Genomic DNA, 19,802 nt, shown 5'->3' with positions numbered 1-19,802 from the left:
TAAATATGCCAAAAATCACTTTCAATTTATGTTTTGAAAGATTTCCATAGATTTTGAAAAGTTTAATGAAGAAAAATCAAAGTGTCTCATTGTTACCCATGGGCTAAAATGAGTGGGGAACAATGAGACAGCCCTGGATTCTAGGTATATTCTAAATTTTGGTCAAACCTAATGAAAGGACATTGTAGCCCAACTCAATCTCTATGAAACGTCGAAAGAAATTTGAAGAAATATTAGTTTTGGTGTAAATGACAGCCTACGAGCGAAAAAGTTATTTTTGTCCATAATTTACTTTTACACCCCAGAATCAAACATTTATGCATAACTTTTCAAGGGAGCGTCCATAACCAAAGCCACTATTATAGCAGACGTGTATCCAGTAGATACACCTTTCTCCCAAATATGAGCCTGATTGGTTGAAACTACGACTTGTGAGAGCCATTTTATCATTGTTCCCCGTGTCTCATTGATGACTACTCTACCCTATCTACGAAACATATCAAATTTAAGGTATAAATACTTACTTTTTGAAAAGCCAGGCGTCTCCATTGGTTTATTCCAAGAAAAAGAGATTCATTGGAGGCACTTGATTTCATAAAATCATTTCATGCCAGAAATTTGTTATATTTTGTATTGCTGTGTAGTTTGTTATCGTGTTTTTTTTTAAATAAAGTGATGTTATCATACATTATTTTTTTAGATTTTTTCTTCTTTAATAAAAAAATATTATTATGCCATGATTCGTTTCCACACAGTAAAATGAGAAAAAATCGAGAGAGAACGAGCAAACAACCAAAATACCAAACCGACGATCTGTTCGAGCCAGAGCTGCTCTCAGTCCTAGTCTCCCTTTCGTCCCGATCGCGCGTCGACTCGGCGGGTGCGGAAAATTTTACTTTTTTTTTTCCTGGGAAAAGTGCGATTCAAGATTGTTCCCCTTCTCATTTTTCTTCAAAGTTTATCGGCTCGGCTCCAGCCAACAGTGTGCGAGCCACCTGCCGCGAAGATCCCCAGATCTTGTTTCGAGCGCGCTCGACTGGAGATCATCAATCTTGAGGGTGGGGAAAAGTGATTATTTTCGCAAGAAAAGCCAGTTTGAAAAAAAATCGCGCAAAAATTTGAAAAATATGAGTGAAGCCACTGCTAGCCGGGAGTGTGGCGACGAAGAAAGCAAAGCTGATTAAAAAAAAGAAGAAGCAGAAGCAGAAAAAAAGAGTCGGTTTGGTCCGAATAATTTTAGAATCCGCTCAAGCTGCTACACGACGCGAACCCGACTTTGGCACGCCGCAGTGCAACGCCGCGAAGGAAAATGACAACCTCCTGGCTCTAAGTACATTTCGAAGGGGGGTCGTCCCTAAGCGTGTGTGTGTGTGTTCGCAAGTTGAGCGAAAGATAATTAGAAAGGAAAAATCGGCGATGACGGATTTTTATGAGCCGGTCTGTGACTTAGAAAATGTTGGTCCGGCGATTGTGGTGGGAAACAGCTGAATAAAAAAGACGAAATTATGACGTCACAGGGGAAATTTGAGGCTCAGCAGCAAATCGTTTCCAATTATAAATAAAAACTGAAGAAATTCGAAACGCCACCGACTCGTGAAAGTTCTGAATTTTACTGCCACAGCGCGAATTGTGGCGAATTTTCCACGCGTGCAAAAACCACAATAAACAAAAAGGTTTCCAATGGAAAATACATGTTTCCTCGAACGGGGAAAAGTCAACATTGTAAAAGAATTGCTGCTCTAGTTTAAGTGTGTAGCGAGTGATCAAACTTGTGACGTCACACGTGGTGAACGTTGCTATAGTGATAGTGTGTGTGAGTGTGTGGAAACTGCTGTAAGAAGAGGAAAATTTGCTGTTTTAACTGGGTGCATATGTTGTTGGAGGGAAAAGGTAAATTCAACTAGACAAATAAGCAATCTGATTTCTGTTGAAGTGCAATTTGCACCTCGTTTTTTTCTGAGCAAATGGTTTGAGCTCGGTGAGACAAGTTAAATTTTCCTGGGCGTGATTTGTTTGTTGATTGTGGATGAAGAAGTATTCATAACTCATGCAAGGATTCGTTTATTTTCACAATGGATTCTGGTTGTCTTAGCAAGGTGGAAAAAATTTCCTGGATGGGAAACAGCTTATTAAAAATATTTTGGATACATTGTTCAGTAGTAAAACTTTGAATTATTTTACAGAAAAACTTTAAAATATAATAGTATTTTTTACGGCTTAAAAAACGTGTCCATGTATTTCCCATGTTAAAAGCATCTTTATGCTCATACGTTTTTTTTTTCCAACATGGCTTCATACGATTTCGAGTACTGGTTATACAAAATGGACATTCGAAAACCTTGGAAAAAAATTCTGATGGATTTTGTGTCCTCGGCAAAGTTGTAGAAACAAAAAAAAAACCCGATTTTTGGTCGACTTTTTTTTTATTAATGAGCAATTCTCTACCAAATCGGTAGTTTTTCTTAAATTTTAATTTTTGTATTTTTTAATCCGACTTAAACTTTTTTGGTGCCTTTGATATGCACAAAGAAGCCATTTTGCATCATTAGTTTGTCCATATAATTTTCCATACAAATTTGGCAGCTGGCCATACAAAAAAGATGTATGAAAATTCAAAAATCTGTATCTTTTGAAGGAATTTTTTGATCGATTTGGTGTCTTCGGCAAAGTTGTAGGTATGGGTATGGACTACACTGAAAAAAAATGATACACTGTAAAAACATGTTTGGTGATTTTTTATTTAACTTTTTGTTATTAAAACTTGATTTGCAAAAAACACTATTTTTACCCTAGTTTTAGAGGACATGAAATGACCACTTTTCAGAAATTTCAAGGTTGTGAAAAAAAACTTTGAGCGAGCTATAAATTTTTGAATCAATACAGATTTTTTCAAAAAATCGAAAAATTGGTCGCCAAAATTTTTGAGATATTGCCATGCAAAGGTTAAAAAACAGGAAAATTGATGTTTTCTAAGTTCTACCCAAACAACACACCATTTTCTTATGTCGATATCTCAGCAACTAATGGTCCGATTTACAATGTTAAACTATGAAATATTGGTGAAATTTTCCGATCATTTCGAAAAAAATATTTTCAATTTTTTTAAACCAAGACTAACATTGCAAAAGGGCGAAACATTCAATATTACGCCCTTTTAAAATGTTAGTCTTGGTTTAAAAATTTTGAAAATATTTTTTTCGAAAAGACCGAAACATTTCACGAATGTTTCACGAATATTTCAACATTGAAAATCAGATCATTAGTTGCTGAGATATCGACATTAGAAAATGGTGTGTTGTTTGGGTGAGACTTAGAAAACATCAAAAAATAGAGAAAAAAAAGATAGAGAATTTTCTCAGCTTTTCAAAAATATTTTTTTCAAAAGTGGGCAAACATGTGCACTTATTTAAAAAAATGAAAAACCGATTTTTGATCGACTTTTTTTTTATTGATTTAGAATTCACAAAATACGTATTGTTTAACTTTCGATTTTTTAAAATTTTTAAAAGATAAAAAATTGGCTCAGATAAAAAAATTGAAAAAGGTGGAATTTTTGATTAAAAACTTTAATATTATTTTCAAGAGCATGATAAAATTTTTCGCATTATTTTTTTACCACTTAAGCATTTCAAGGTGAATTTATTCAAAAAATTGCTTCAAGCAATTTTAAAATACCTCATGTCATGAAGAAAATGTACCCCTAAAAAAATATTTTTGAAAGGCTGAACAATTATTTTTTTATCTTTGTTGATCTCATTGCTGATTGCTTGAATAGAGCCTCTTTAACTTAGAATGTCGTAAAAAAAGTTTTTCTCAGTGTCACAATTATTTTTCAATTTAATATGTCAAAAACTATTGGTTTTTCAATGTTTATGAGGCGAAATGTTCTGCTCTGTTTAATTAAAATAATCATGATAAAAAAAGAATAAACTCTCTGTCACTTTTTCTTTCCATTTGAGCAACTTTTGTGTACAAACAACTTTTACCTTTTGTTTTTTTTTCAGTGTTGGAATTCGAGCGAGAAGACGGAAAGCATTTCTCGCTCGCGAGCGAGGGAGGGAACTTGTAGGTAGTACTTTTCTCTTCTCGCTCGCGCTCGCTTTTTCGTTTGCGTTCTCGCTCTCGCCGTGAGCGCTCGCGAGCGCGAACCAGGCGATGGTATAGAGGTGTAACTTCAATCGCTGTGTTGTTTTCTGTTCGTTTCTAACACGTTCAACTTCTCGCGAACGGGCAATTCTGGCTCGCGAGAAAGCCCGTTCGCGAGCGGAGAAGAGCACGGGCAATCGGTGAGTTTCTCTCGGCAGCTCGAGACTCGTGGCGAGAACTTGAGATAGAGGATTTGTTTTCGCGAGAACGCGAAAATACCAACATTGTTTTTTTTAAATATCATTATAATTTTTATGGCTTCTATCGGATGGTGAAGTAAAACGTCGGTCCCGGTTTCTCCTGTCTCGTCAGAGGCGCTGGAGCAGAAATCCCACGTTAGAGGAAGGCCATGCCCCGGGGGGCGTAGTGCCAATAGTTTCGTTTTTTATAATTTTTATATTACTATATTATTATTAATTATTATTATTATTAATAAGTAAATTAGGGACAAAAATGATTTTTTTCGCATGTAGGCTGCCATTAACATCAAAACTAAAATTTCTTCAGATTTCTTTCGACGTTCCATTGGGGATGAGTTGGGCTACAAAGTCACCGCCACACAATTAGGTTTGACCAAAATTTAGCATGGGTAACAATGAAACAATTTGATTTTTCTTCATTAAACTTTGAATTTTGTGTTTATCTTTCAAAACATGAATAGAAAGTGATTTTTGGCATATTTATTGAGTTTTAACTCTATTTAACCAAAAATATTAAGTTATTTGGTATAAATATATGAATTTAACAAATTTAAAATAATTTTTGGTATAACTGTTGTTAACATTCCAACGCCCAAGGCTCCAAAAAAGTTGGAACGGTAACTTCAACTCAATGGTTCTTGGGCATAACTTAACCAATTAAGATGATTCTTCTTTCCAGTGATTTGTTAGGATGTCTAGATGATTTTAGAACTTTGCAGAAATTAATTTGATCAAATCTGCAATTTTTGCGATCAAAAATATCGTTCCAACTTTTTTTTTCGCTCGTAAAAAAAAATTCGCCAAAAATTCCGCGGATGCAGTCGTTTCAAAAAGGTGGAAAGTTCTGCAAAATTTTAGGATCATCTAGACATTCTTACAAATCACTGGAAACAAGAATCGTCCCGATTGGTTGAGTAATGCCCGAGAACCAGCGAGTTGAAGTTACCGTTCCACCTTTTTTGGGAGGCTTGGGCGTCCGTGCAAGTTGGGCATGCGTTGGGCGTTCCAGTGTTAATTAATGTTTTAAGTTGGCAAAATTGCTTTAAAATAGAGGTGGGAAAAACCGCTCTTTTTAAGGAGCCACTTATTTTCCGCTCTTTTGAACGGCTCTATCGCTCTTTTTCAAAATTTGGATGAAAATGTTTTTTTAAGAATCGTGTGATTTTAAAAGTTATTTCACACTGGACTTTTACAGATTATTTGATAAAAAAAAAATTAAAACTGTAAACGAAAAAATGTCCTTGAAAACCATAGGTCTTGGCGGTCTCTATGTCAAGATTTCTACTCGAAATCGACATTCGAGCATTTGAATGGCATCCAAACTTAAATCTAGGATGTTGGAAAAATTGCTATTAATTTTAAAACTGCGCCTATTTCTGCAAGAATTGAACTAATGCTGATATTTTATTTGGAGAAAACATTCTGTGAACTCTTTTCTACATTCTGATTTAATCGATAAAGTCTATAAACGCTCAAGTTGATTTGGACAGAAGGATTTTTTTCCAAAATCTCTAAACTATGCAGAAGATTTTTGATAATATTATGCAATTTGAAATGCTCAAATTTGTTTTCCGGTAACACTTTAATTTATAATCAGTTGTCAAGTGAAAAACATTGTCATGTTGTTTAAACAAATTATTTTTGGGTTTTTTTTATAGGCATTGAAATATTTGAAATTGCATTTTCAATTCTCAAAAACAAATTTAATACTACATTTTTTGGAAATTCAATAAATTATATTTATAACAAAAATTATGCCATCTTGGGCCGGTTCTTTCAAAAGATCGATGTTTAAAAAAGAACCGTGGTTCTTTTTTTATAAGCCACGGTTCTTTCGCTCTTTTCAGTAAATCGGCTCTTTGAGCGGCTCGCTCTTTTTTGCCCACCTCTACTTTAAAATGTTCATGGCAAATCATCTGCAATGCATTGCATGGAACAATACAAAAACACACGCTGTTTTAGTAGAAAAGTATTAATTTTCGTAGAGAGTCTCATTGTTCAGTGCCAAGTGCGTCTACAATAAGACAGTTGAATAAATCTGGATGTAGAGATGGATGACATTAAAGGAAAGAAAATGCAGCAAAAACTCATTAAAATATGTTGATGAAAAAAGAATACAACAATTGTTAAAAGTTAAAAACCATTGTGGTATAGGGGTAAGCGTGGTTGCCTCTCACTCAGTCGTTCTGGGTTTGATCCCAGACGGTCCCGGTGGCATTTTTCGAGACGAGATTTGTCTGATCACGCCTTCCGTCGGATGGGGAAGTAAATGTTGGCCCCGGTATAACCTAGAGGTTAGGTCGTTAACTCAATCCAGGTGTAGGAGTCGTCTCCCTGGGTCCCTGTCTTGGTGGAGTCGCTGGTAGGCAGTTGGACTAACAATCCAAAGGTCGTCAGTTCGAATCCCGGGTGGACTTAGTTGCGAGTAGGAATCTCGTATTCGAGAACGCCAAGGCAATGCTGTAGAGCGAATAATTTGATTTTTGATTATGACTCCAGCCATCGATCTGTGAAGTCGGATATTATGATTCTTCTTGAGTACTTTTTCCCACTGTGCACTGGTGCTACTAAAGACGTTTGAAGGTTCATACGAGTTTTATTTTCGCAAAAATGGATTACTTAAAAGTAATCATTCAGGATAATACTAAAATCGTTCTTCAGTCACTCAGTAGAATGGACTGCAGAAAATCTGATGAGACGCCGAGGAAAATATTTATCTGTCTGTCCAAATTAACGTTTATTTTGAAACCCCAGCGTCCTAGGTGGCACCGCAACCGGTCAACGTTCAACAGTCACCACGTAAATTCTCGCGCGTAATGTGATGTTTGCAGAAGAAAACGGTTCACACAAAAACTGTCCGCCCGTGGATTTGCGAGCAAATCAACCTTGAACATTTGCTTGCTGTTTTGCCCCCCGCCGCGTATCAACACACGCTTTCTGTCTGTTTTGATTTAACACCAACTGAAAATTCTTCAAATTCCGTTACTTTTCAATCTTCAACATCGTTAGCGGAGAACACTTATAACAATAGCTAATTATTTCGAAGAAAAATCGCCCCTTTCTACTTTAGGGTGGGTTCTTCTTCTGAATGAACCTGCAAAATTATGCAAATCCCTCCCCTTTTGTCACAGCCTGCAATTTGCTTCTTTGCCAAACCAGCTAATCAACTAGTCGGACATCAAATTTGAGTCTAATGGCCAAAAATAGGTTTTTGCAAGTTGCTCATCAGCGCCAGACACAATAGATCTTTTGCGTCTGTTTTACGTCTTCTTCTTTTTAGTGTTTTAATGACATTCCTAGCCCCCTCTGCCCTCCACAGCTTTTCGCACAAAATCCTTTTGAACAAGTGGATGCTGGTCATATTTTCTAGCCAGTAATAATTCTCTCGTGGCGTTTTCCGCCAAGCTACAGGTCGTTTGCTGCCAATTGTGGTTGTCGAGCGTGTTGAGTTTCAAAGTGGTTTTGTTTTTTTTTGTGTTTGTCAAACGTTTTCAATTTTATAAGTGCGTATTTTCACTTGTTGTCCGCCGGCTTCGTAGGAAACGGTTTACTTAACCTTGAATCATATTTCATCTCAGAATTGCTAGCTGTGAACCTTATTGCTAGTTTTAAATACTTGAAATTCATTTTGAGATTTATTACCAAGTTCAGCGAAGAAAACCTAACGTTGACTTTCTATTGAATTCTGTTGAAAATGTTAAACCATACAAAGATCATCATTGTTATCCGAGCATTCGTTGGTGAAGGTTGTCTGAATCAACATGACTCGTCGCGTCCCGGCGCAGAACGCCGGCAATATTGCCCTACCTGCGGCTCAAGCAGGCAAAAAAGTGGGAATTTCCAAAAGGAAGGTTGAGGCCTCAACTGATGGCCAAAAACCGGGATTTCAAAAGGAAGGTGCTTTTGGAAGTGACATCGAACAGCAAAAGACGAAAAAGAGCGACGGTACTGTACCGATGGATGAGGAGGAGGAGAACTCTTCATCGCACGAGGAGCAGCTTTTGAAGAACAACAAGTTCGCTGGACTGCCTGACGAGGACCAGGTAGCGGAAGCAAAGGAGAATGAAGTGAAACAGCGAAAGGAGAAACTGCCTCCTTTTATGTGAGGCAATCAGCAGCAACGATCGACTTTCGTGCGGGGCTGTTGAACTCATCAAGTCTGGGAAAGTCAAGGCAACATTCGTCTGTGTCAGGACGGATTTAAGGTGCTGGTGCAATCCAGGCAGCACTATCAACTGGTCAAGGATTACTTGACCGAAAACGAGGCGGGTACTTTACCCATGATGTCGTCATGGATAAGCCGTACAAAATCGTCGTCAGAGGTCTGTACGACATGCCAGTGGAGGAATTAGCTGCCGAGCTAAAAGTTTTGAAACTGGATGTGTTGGCCGTGCACAAAATGAGCCGACGCAACAAAGACATCAAGTACCGTGACCAGCTCTACCTGCTGCATTTGGCTAAGGGATCGACGACGCTTCCTGAGCTGAAGGCAATCCGAGCGGTTTTCAACATTATCGTGTCGTGGGAGCGATACCGACCAGTGCATCGTGACGTCACACAATGCTTCAACTGCCTGGGTTTCGGGCACGGAGGTAAGAACTGCCACCTGAAGCGTCGTTGCGCCAAATGTGGTACCGATGCGCACATCACATCCCAGTGCATCCAAGATTCGCTGGTGAAGTGCCTCAACTGCAACGGTGAGCATTCGTCAACCGACCGAAAGTGCCCCAAGAGAGCTGAGTTCGTGAAAATTCGGCAGCAAGCATCGACGAAGAATCAGCCTCAGCGTCGTAGAACTCCTCCAGCCCTGGTGGAGCAAAATTTTCCACCTCTTCAACCGCGACGCCAGGTCCCGAACTTGGCACCGTTGCCGTTGGATCCCAGGAAGAGAGCTGAGATGAATCATCCACGGCCGGGTTCCAGCCAGGAGCCGAGACCGCCACCACCGGGCTTCAGCCAGGAGCCAAGACCAACCCAAGAACCAGCAGTTGAGGAAAATGGTAATGATCTTTACACCTCAACCGAACTCCTCAATATTTTCAAACAGATGTCCGCTGCACTGCGTGGATGCAAAACCAAGACCCAGCAGATTGAAGTGCTGACCTCGTTCGTCATCCAGTATGGATCGTAGGTCCCTCAAGCTGCTGAATTGGAACGCTTGCTCCATTAGGAGGAAGAACTTAGAGCTGGTGGATTTTCTTCGCGAGAAGATCGACGTAGCTGCCATCACGGAAACTCATCTGAAGCCCGGTGAAAAAGTTTATCTGCAAAACTACAAGATCGCGACGCAGCTCGATAGGACCACCTCTGGAGGAGGAGGTGTGCTTGTCGCTGTTCATCGTGATCTCAAGCCACGCCGGCTGCCACACTTCAAGCTGGACATCATCGAGGCCGTTGGGGTGGAAATTCCCACTTCTGTTGGCCCAGTACTCTTCATTGCTGCATACTGCCCACGTCAGGTGAATTCCAGAGATGGTTCAGCAGCAAAACTGAAGAGCGATATCCAGAAGCTGACACGGCGGAGCGCAAAGTACATCATCGCTGGTGACCTCAACGCGAAGCATGAAGTTTGGGGCAACAGCAGGAGGAATCGGAACGGGTGATTCTGCACAACGATCTGCAAAACGGATACTACAACGTTGTGAGTCCGGATCGTCCAACGAGGTGGCTCGGTCTGGGAATCACTCAATCATCGACTTCTTCATTACCAATATGGCTGAGAACGTGGCTCATCCTGAGGTGTTTGAAGAGTTGAGTTCTGATCACTATCCGGTGGTTGTGGAGGTTGGAGCTTCCGTTACTCCGCAGCGGCAACCAACCCGGAAAGATTACCACAACGTTGACTGGCAGCAGTTTCAGCAAGTGGTCGACAGCAACATCGACTATGATCAACACCCGGAAACTTCTGCTGATATTGATCGTTCGCTGGAGGTGATCCAGCAGGCTATCAACCAAGCAGAGGCTGCCAACGTTCGGGAGGTTCCTGTTAATTTTAAGGTAACTGATATTGACGTAGATACTAAACACTTGATTAGACTTAGGAATGTTTATAGGAGACAATATCAACGGACTGGGGACTATGACAAAAGATTTCAGTGAACAATTTGAACAAAATCATACAAGACCGACTTGACAATATCAGAAATCAAGAATTTTCAAAACATGTAAGCCAGCTTGGGAATTATTCAAAACCATTTTGGAAACTTTCAAAAGTTCTTAAAAACAAACCAAAGCCTATTCCTCCTCTTATTGTTGAGGATTCTCCTTTGATTACATCCGAGGAAAAGGCAAATGCACTTGGGCTTCATTTTGTTAGTTCACATAATCTTGGCGCTTCCATGACCAGCCGTAAAGAAACATCAGTTGCCAATAGTATTTCAACAATCAATGACTCTACCTTTGAATTTCCTGCAGATTCCCATGTTTCTGGTGAGGAAGTCAAAGTTGCAGTTAAACAAATGAAAAAATATGAAAGCTCCAGGCTTTGATAACATTTTAATCTAGTGTTGAAAAAACAGAGTGATCAGTTCTTTCAACATCTAGCCAATATTTTCAATAAATGTTTGCAACTTGGTTACTTCCCCACCAATTGGAAACTGGGCAAAGTCATACCAATTTTGAAGCCTCAAAAGATCCAACATCGCCAACAAGTTATCGTCCCATTAGTCTTTTGAGTAGTCTGTCCAAACTCTTTGAGAAGGTCATCTATTCAAGGCTTTTGGATTTTACCAACGATAATAATATAATTTTGAATGAACAGTTTGGCTTCCGAAAGGGACATAATACTGCTCATCAGCTTACGAGAGTAACTAAAATCATCAAGCAGAACAAGCTTGAGTCTAAATCAACTGCTATGGCTTTGTTGGATGTTGAGAAGGCTTTTGACAATGTTTGGCATGATGGTTTGATACATAAACTGTATTTATACGGTTTTCCAATGTATCTTATCAAAATTATCCAGCACTATCTTTCGGAGAGATCGTTCAGGGTTTTCTGAATGGGATTGCTTCTGGATTATTCAACATTGATGCTGGGGTTCCCAAGGAAGTATTCTTGGCCCACTTCTGTACAATATTTTTACATCTGATTTGCCTACTCTTCCTGGTAATGGTGTGTTGTCACTTTTTGCTGATGACACTGCCGTTATTTATAAGGGTAAAATAACCAGATATTTAGTTGGCCGTCTTCAGAAGGGTCTTGACGTTCTTTCCGAATACTTTGGCGACTGGAAAATTCGCATAAATGCAAGCAAAACTCAAACCATCATTTTTCCACTTTCCAAATCGGCCAGATTTGCCCAAAGGATGATGTTTTGATAAAAATGAATGATGTTTCGATACCCTGGTCAAAGGAAGTTGTCTATTTAGGTCTCATACTTGACTCGAAACTATTGTTTCGGCAGCATGTAGACAAAATATTGAACAAGTGCAGCATTCTCATCAGGTGTTTGTATCCTTTAATTAACAGAAAATCAAAGCTATCTTTGAAAAATAAGCTAGCAGTTTACAAACAAATAATTTACCCTGTTATTGAGTATGCAGTACCTGTTTGGGAGTGTTGCGCTAGAACTCATAAATTGAAGCTCCAGCGTGTCCAAAACAAGGTACTCAAAATGGTTTTGAATGTTCCTGGCTGGACAAGATCAAGTGAGGTTCATGAATTAGCAGAAGTAAAAATGTTGGATCAGAAGATTCAAGAAAAATGTTTGAAATTCAGGAAAAATGTGCTATCTGAATACCCCTTGATTCAAGGATTGGTTTAGTTTATGATAAGTTTAAGTTAGTTTTAGGTTAGGTTATGTTTTCTTAACATTTTTTTTTCCTCATTGTACCTAGTGTTACAAAAATGATAAATCATATACTTTTAAAGTTATGAAAATGAACAGTGTTTAAATCACGAAAAGCATACTAAAGCTGAAGAGCCACAGCTGACCACTTATTATGTAAACCAAATGTAATTATTATAAGAAAGATTCAATAAAGTATATTTAATTCAAAAAAAAATTACAAAGATCATGTTTTTGAAGGAATTATAGAAATCTAATTCAAATTTTATCCAATTTGGTCAATTCTGTAATAGGACCGAGCCCCGTAGCCTAGAGGTATTGCGCTTCCAGCTCGTAAGCGAAAGATCGGGGTTTAAATCCCAGCTCAGACCAACACAACTGGATCTTTTCCCTTCTGGATTCAATATTTAGTAAAGGGAAGGCAAGCTACGCGGAAAGGGTTGTTTTAAAAACCTAAAGATCTCGTTGTCACTTAATTTTCTTTTTATTTTAATATATTTAAATCCAGACGTTGCAAATATTTTTAGAGACATTTAATTCAAAATTAGGAGCTCTCTTTATTTTCTTAATATTTGTAAATAGTTATAAACAGTTATAAACTTGTTTTATGTACACATTCCTTGATTTTTGGTACATTTAGGACCAATTTACCTTGGACCAATAGTCACCTTGGATCTTAAAATAAGAATTTTCAACGCAAATATTCCTTTAAACATTATTGAAAAAAAAAATTATAACAAGTGCATGTTTTAAAATTAATAATCCTGAGAAAAATCTAAAATCGTACCAGTTTTAAACTATTCTTAAAATAAATTTAAATCCTATCAATTTCAGCCCGGTTCATGGTAATTAAAATACCAATACAATTATTGTGGAGTGCAGCAAAACACGAATTTTGTGTTTTTTTTAGTATTTTTAGTATATTTTGCATAATCAGTTTTTAAATTTTTTAACCACATAGTTTTTTTTTGTGACAAAAAAACACATTTGATCATTTTATGTGTAAAAGTTCAGCAATTCAATATGAATTTACATTCAAAATTTTAAAATGGCTTTATTTTGGTCAGGACGACACGTTTTTTTTACACAGAGTGGTCCCTACCAAGAAAACTAAAAACGGCCAAAACACTTGTCGTTTAAACCGATTGTAGCATTCTTGAACGCAATGAAATATATTTTCAGTGGAGCTTTTGAGGATAATATTATAAGGCCTGAAAATCAATCGTATCATTTGAAAAGTCTTTCTAAACTTTGGACCACAAGCGTTTATCTGAAAATATTTTCATTGGATTTTTCTGAATTCATACCATATAACGTAAGAAGTTCATTAACAGTTTATTCCATGATACAGATTTTTAAATGAGCAGTTCTGTCAGATTTCGGTCATTCGATTTTTTTTGTATTTTATAATCCGGCTGAAACCTTTTTTGCTGCCTTCGGTATGCCCAAAGAAGCCATTTCGTATCATTAGTTTGTCCATATAATTTTCCATACAAATTTGGCAGCTGTCAATGCAAAAATGGTGTATGAAAATTCAAAAATCTGTATCTTTTGAAGGAATTTTTTGATCGATTTGGTGTCTTCGGCAAAGTTGTAGGTATGGATATGGACTACACTGAAAAAAAAAGATACACGGTAAAAACATTTTTGGTGATTTTTTATTTAACTTTTTGTCACTAAAACTTGGTTTGCAAAAAAAACACTATTTTTATTTTTTTTCTTTTTTTGATATGTTTAAGAATGCCATCAAATGCCAACTTTTCAGAAATTTCCAGGTTGTGCAAAAAATATTTGACCGAGTTATAAATTTTTGAATCAATACTGATTTTTTCAAAAAATCGAAATATTGGTCGCAAAAATTTTTCAACTTCATTTTTTGATATAAAATCAAATTTGCAATCAAAAAGTACTTCAGTGAAATTTTGATAAAGTGCACCGTTTTCAAGTTAAGTTTTTTTTTGATTATGACTCCAGCCATCGATCTGTGAAGTCGGATATTATGATTCTTCTTGAGTACTTTTTCCCACTGTGCACTGGTGCTACTAAAGACGTTTGAAGGTTCATACGAGTTTTATTTTCGCAAAAATGGATTACTTAAAAGTAATCATTCAGGATAATACTAAAATCGTTCTTCAGTCACTCAGTAGAATGGACTGCAGAAAATCTGATGAGACGCCGAGGAAAATATTTATCTGTCTGTCCAAATTAACGTTTATTTTGAAACCCCAGCGTCCTAGGTGGCACCGCAACCGGTCAACGTTCAACAGTCACCACGTAAATTCTCGCGCGTAATGTGATGTTTGCAGAAGAAAACGGTTCACACAAAAACTGTCCGCCCGTGGATTTGCGAGCAAATCAACCTTGAACATTTGCTTGCTGTTTTTTGCCCCCCGCCGCGTATCAACACACGCTTTCTGTCTGTTTTGATTTAACACCAACTGAAAATTCTTCAAATTCCGTTACTTTTCAATCTTCAACATCGTTAGCGGAGAACACTTATAACAATAGCTAATTATTTCGAAGAAAAATCGCCCCTTTCTACTTTAGGGTGGGTTCTTCTTCTGAATGAACCTGCAAAATTATGCAAATCCCTCCCCTTTTGTCACAGCCTGCAATTTGCTTCTTTGCCAAACCAGCTAATCAACTAGTCGGACATCAAATTTGAGTCTAATGGCCAAAAATAGGTTTTTGCAAGTTGCTCATCAGCGCCAGACACAATAGATCTTTTGCGTCTGTTTTACGTCTTCTTCTTTTTAGTGTTTTAATGACATTCCTAGCCCCCTCTGCCCTCCACAGCTTTTCGCACAAAATCCTTTTGAACAAGTGGATGCTGGTCATATTTTCTAGCCAGTAATAATTCTCTCGTGGCGTTTTCCGCCAAGCTACAGGTCGTTTGCTGCCAATTGTGGTTGTCGAGCGTGTTGAGTTTCAAAGTGGTTTTGTTTTTTTTTGTGTTTGTCAAACGTTTTCAATTTTATAAGTGCGTATTTTCACTTGTTGTCCGCCGGCTTCGTAGGAAACGGTTTACTTCTAACCTTGAATCATATTTCATCTCAGAATTGCTAGCTGTGAACCTTATTGCTAGTTTTAAATACTTGAAATTCATTTTGAGATTTATTACCAAGTTCAGCGAAGAAAACCTAACGTTGACTTTCTATTGAATTCTGTTGAAAATGTTAAACCATACAAAGATCATGTTTTTGAAGGAATTATAGAAATCTAATTCAAATTTTATCCAATTTGGTCAATTCTGTAATAGGACCGAGCCCCGTAGCCTAGAGGTATTGCGCTTCCAGCTCGTAAGCGAAAGATCGGGGTTTAAATCCCAGCTCAGACCAACACAACTGGATCTTTTCCCTTCTGGATTCAATATTTAGTAAAGGGAAGGCAAGCTACGCGGAAAGGGTTGTTTTAAAAACCTAAAGATCTCGTTGTCACTTAATTTTCTTTTTTTATTTTAATATATTTAAATCCAGACGTTGCAAATATTTTTAGAGACATTTAATTCAAAATTAGGAGCTCTCTTTATTTTCTTAATATTTGTAAATAGTTATAAACAGTTATAAACTTCGTTTTATGTACACATTCCTTGATTTTTGGTACATTTAGGACCAATTTACCTTGGACCAATAGTCACCTTGGATCTTAAAATAAGAATTTTCAACGCAAATATTCCTTTAAACATTATTGAAAAAAAAAATTATAACAAGTGCATGTTTTAAAATTAATAATCCTGAGAAAAATCTAAAATCGTACCAGTTTTAAACTATTCTTAAAATAAATTTAAATCCTATCAATTTCAGCCCGGTTCATGGTAATTAAAATACCAATACAATTATTGTGGAGTGCAGCAAAACACGAATTTTGTGTTTTTTTTTAGTATTTTTAGTATATTTTGCATAATCAGTTTTTAAATTTTTTAACCACATAGTTTTTTTTTGTGACAAAAAAACACATTTGATCATTTTATGTGTAAAAGTTCAGCAATTCAATATGAATTTACATTCAAAATTTTAAAATGGCTTTATTTTGGTCAGGACGACACGTTTTTTTTACACAGAGTGGTCCCTACCAAGAAAACTAAAACGGCCAAAACACTTGTCGTTTAAACCGATTGTAGCATTCTTGAACGCAATGAAATATATTTTCAGTGGAGCTTTTGAGGATAATATTATAAGGCCTGAAAATCAATCGTATCATTTGAAAAGTCTTTCTAAACTTTGGACCACAAGCGTTTATCTGAAAATATTTTCATTGGATTTTTCTGAATTCATACCATATAACGTAAGAAGTTCATTAACAGTTTATTCCATGATACAGATTTTTAAATGAGCAGTTCTGTCAGATTTCGGTCATTCGATTTTTTTTGTATTTTATAATCCGGCTGAAACCTTTTTTGCTGCCTTCGGTATGCCCAAAGAAGCCATTTCGTATCATTAGTTTGTCCATATAATTTTCCATACAAATTTGGCAGCTGTCAATGCAAAAATGGTGTATGAAAATTCAAAAATCTGTATCTTTTGAAGGAATTTTTTGATCGATTTGGTGTCTTCGGCAAAGTTGTAGGTATGGATATGGACTACACTGAAAAAAAAAGATACACGGTAAAAACATTTTTGGTGATTTTTTATTTAACTTTTTGTCACTAAAACTTGGTTTGCAAAAAAAACACTATTTTTATTTTTTTTTCTTTTTTTGATATGTTTAAGAATGCCATCAAATGCCAACTTTTCAGAAATTTCCAGGTTGTGCAAAAATATTTGACCGAGTAAATTTTGAATCAATACTGATTTTTTCAAAAAATCGAAATATTGGTCGCAAAAATTTTTCAACTTCATTTTTTGATATAAAATCAAATTTGCAATCAAAAAGTACTTCAGTGAAATTTTGATAAAGTGCACCGTTTTCAAGTTAAGGCTATTTTTAGGTAACTTTTTAGAAAATAATCGCACTTTTTAAATTTTTTTTTAAATTAGTGCAAATGAAAAAAAATATTTTTGAAAAGCCGAGAAAATTCTCATTATTTTGCCTTATTGAACTTTGTTGATACGACCCATAGTTGCTGAGATATTGCCATGCAAATGTTTAAAAACATGAAGATTGATGTTATCCAAGTCTCACCCAAACAACCCACCATTTTCTAACATTGGTATCTCAGCAACTAATGGTCCAATTTGCAATGTTAAAATATGAAACATTCGCGAAATTTTCTGATCTTTTTGAAAAAAAATTTTCAAAATTTTAAAACCAAGACTAGCATTTCAAAAGAGCGTAATATTGAATGTTTGGCCCTTTTGAAATGTTAGTCTTGATTCAAAATTTTTGAAAATATTGTTTTCGAAGAGATCGAAAAATTTCACGAATGTTTCATATTTTAACATTGTAAATCGGACCATTAGTTGCTGAGATACCAACGTTAGAAAATGGTGTGGTGTTTAGGTGAGACTTAGAAAACATCAATCTTCATGTTTTTAAACATTTGCATGGCAATATCTCAACAACTAAGGGTCGTATCAACAAAGTTCAGTAAGGCAAAATATAAAGAATTTTCTCAGCTTTTCAAAAATATTTTTTTCAAAAGTGGGCAAACATGTGCACTAATTTTAAAAAATGAAAAAGTGCGACTATTTTCAAAAAAGTTCTCTAAAAATGGCCTTAACTTGAAAACGGTGCACTTTATCAAAATTTCACTAGAATACTTTTTGATTGCAAATTTGATTTTACCTCGAAAAATGAAGTTGAAAAATTTTTGCGACAAGTATTTCGATTTAAAAAAAAACAGTATTGATTCAAATATCCATAACTCAGTCAAAGATTAATTGCACTACCCGGAATTTTCTGAAAAGTTAGCATTTTATGTCCCCTAAAACATATAAAAAAATAGTTTTTTTGTTGCAAATCAACTTTTTGTGACAAAAAGTTAAATTAAAAATTACCAAAAAAATTGACACCGTTTATCATTTTTTTCAATGACACCAAATCGATCAAAAATTTCCTACAAAAGATACAGATTTTTGAATTTTCATACATCGTTTTTGTATAGACAGCTGTCAAATTTGTACGAAAAATTATATGGAGAAACTAATGATGCAAAATGGCTTCTTTGGGCATACCAAAGGAAGAGAATTTCTCAAAAGAGAAAATAAAAGTGTACGCAAACGAAAAAATATTTTTAAAAACTCCAAAATGTTCGTACCTCATTTGAATTTACTTTTAGTAAGGAGAATTCAAAAACAGACTCCATTTTAGACAGTTGGGAATCATACAAATTGTTGTCTCAAAACAAAAAAAAAAATATTTGTGAAAACGCAGATAATGTAACTTAAAAAATGGCTAGTTTTGTTCTCTCGCTCATTTGAATCAGCTTTTTTTGTCCACAAAAATTTGTTGTGAACATAACTAAAATTTGGCATATTTTTGGTAGAAGTCTTTACAAAAATGGTATGTATATATTGAAAAAAAAAACATAAAGTTATCTTCGGAAGGAAATATGTTATCGATTTGGTATGTTCAGCAAGAGCAAATAATGAAAAATAATATCACACCACAAAAAAATTTAAATTTATTTACTAACTTTTTTTCTGACAAAACTTAAGTCCCTTTAAATCTTTTTTTGATTTGAAAATAATAAGAAGTCAAATTTAGAGTTATGGTAAAATACGGAATATATTGTTTATCGGCAGGAGCAAATCAAATCAAAATGAAACAGTGCAATCAACTACAAACAGTTTCAAAATAATTTACCTGGTTGATAATATTTTTAAAACATGCTTGAACAATTTAATAAAAATAGTGATAATTTGATGATTAAAATTGCATTTTGTATTTTGACGAAAATTTTTCCAGTTATTTTTTTAAATAAACGATTGCAAGACAATGTACCGGTTTGTAATACACAAAAAAACAATCTTTGAAGTGCTGAAACAGTGTATATCCATGGCTTGTTATTTCAATTATAGTTTTTTTCTGGTAAATAGTCCATCTAACTAAATATTTGATGAACTGTGGAAAAAATTAAAGTGTGGTATTTCGATTTAATCTAAATATAACAAAAAATTAAGATATTTTTTACTAGGCATTAGAACACTTTATTTTATACATTTATAGGCTTTATGCTTATTTATAATTTTTGCTACAGTAACAATACATTGTGATACCTTTTAGCAAAATCTACTAGCAATAAGCTCTGCATGCCACATAGCTTTAATTCTAATATCTATTTTTCCACTTCTCCCACAAGCTGAAAACTCTCACTTTTCATCCAAATTATGTCATCCACCGGTCTCATCTGCCCGTCGCGTCGTCGTTGTCGTCATCACTCAGTGGCAAGTAATTTGGGAGAAAAACGTTTTTCCTTCATCATACTACGCACCGACCTGACGCAACCGCTCTTGACTCAACAGGTGATTCCGCAATCTTCGCTCTAAAATAGAATCTTAAAGGATTTTTGGGGCGTGTTTGGAGAGATTTCTGGTTATTTATGGTTTAAATATGTTTTTTTAATCTAAATAAATAAAACTATTTGCTTTCCTGCAAACTAATTTTCTAGTCAAAATTTAACAACTTAATTTTAACCGTACTCCCCGAAAACCTCACTGTACTCCAACTAATGGATCACATTTTGGTTAAATTTTCGTTTTTCGCTTTGTCAGCACTTCCATTCAGTTGGA

General features: G+C 35.8%; 1 protein-coding gene across 2 annotated transcripts in view; it reads left to right on the top strand.

Moving 5' to 3' along the window:
- The first annotated feature begins 850 nt into the window (after positions 1-850).
- The window catches only part of LOC6041658 (serine/threonine-protein kinase meng-po), a 45,526-nt gene continuing 26,574 nt past the window's right edge, over positions 851-19,802 (top strand). The window contains exons 1-2 of one of the 2 annotated variants that reach the window (XM_038254213.1): positions 851-1,890; positions 4,005-4,069. The gene's annotated coding sequence lies outside the window, so the exon portion shown is untranslated. The remainder of the gene's footprint in view (positions 1,891-4,004; positions 4,070-19,802) is intronic. The other variant, XM_038254212.1, reaches the window with a different exon arrangement.

Source organism: Culex quinquefasciatus, chromosome 2, assembly GCF_015732765.1.
Source record: "Culex quinquefasciatus strain JHB chromosome 2, VPISU_Cqui_1.0_pri_paternal, whole genome shotgun sequence".
Taxonomy (NCBI): Eukaryota; Metazoa; Arthropoda; class Insecta; order Diptera; family Culicidae; genus Culex; species Culex quinquefasciatus.
Note: the sequence above shows the minus strand (reverse complement) of the source record. Positions and strands in the feature narration are given on the sequence as shown.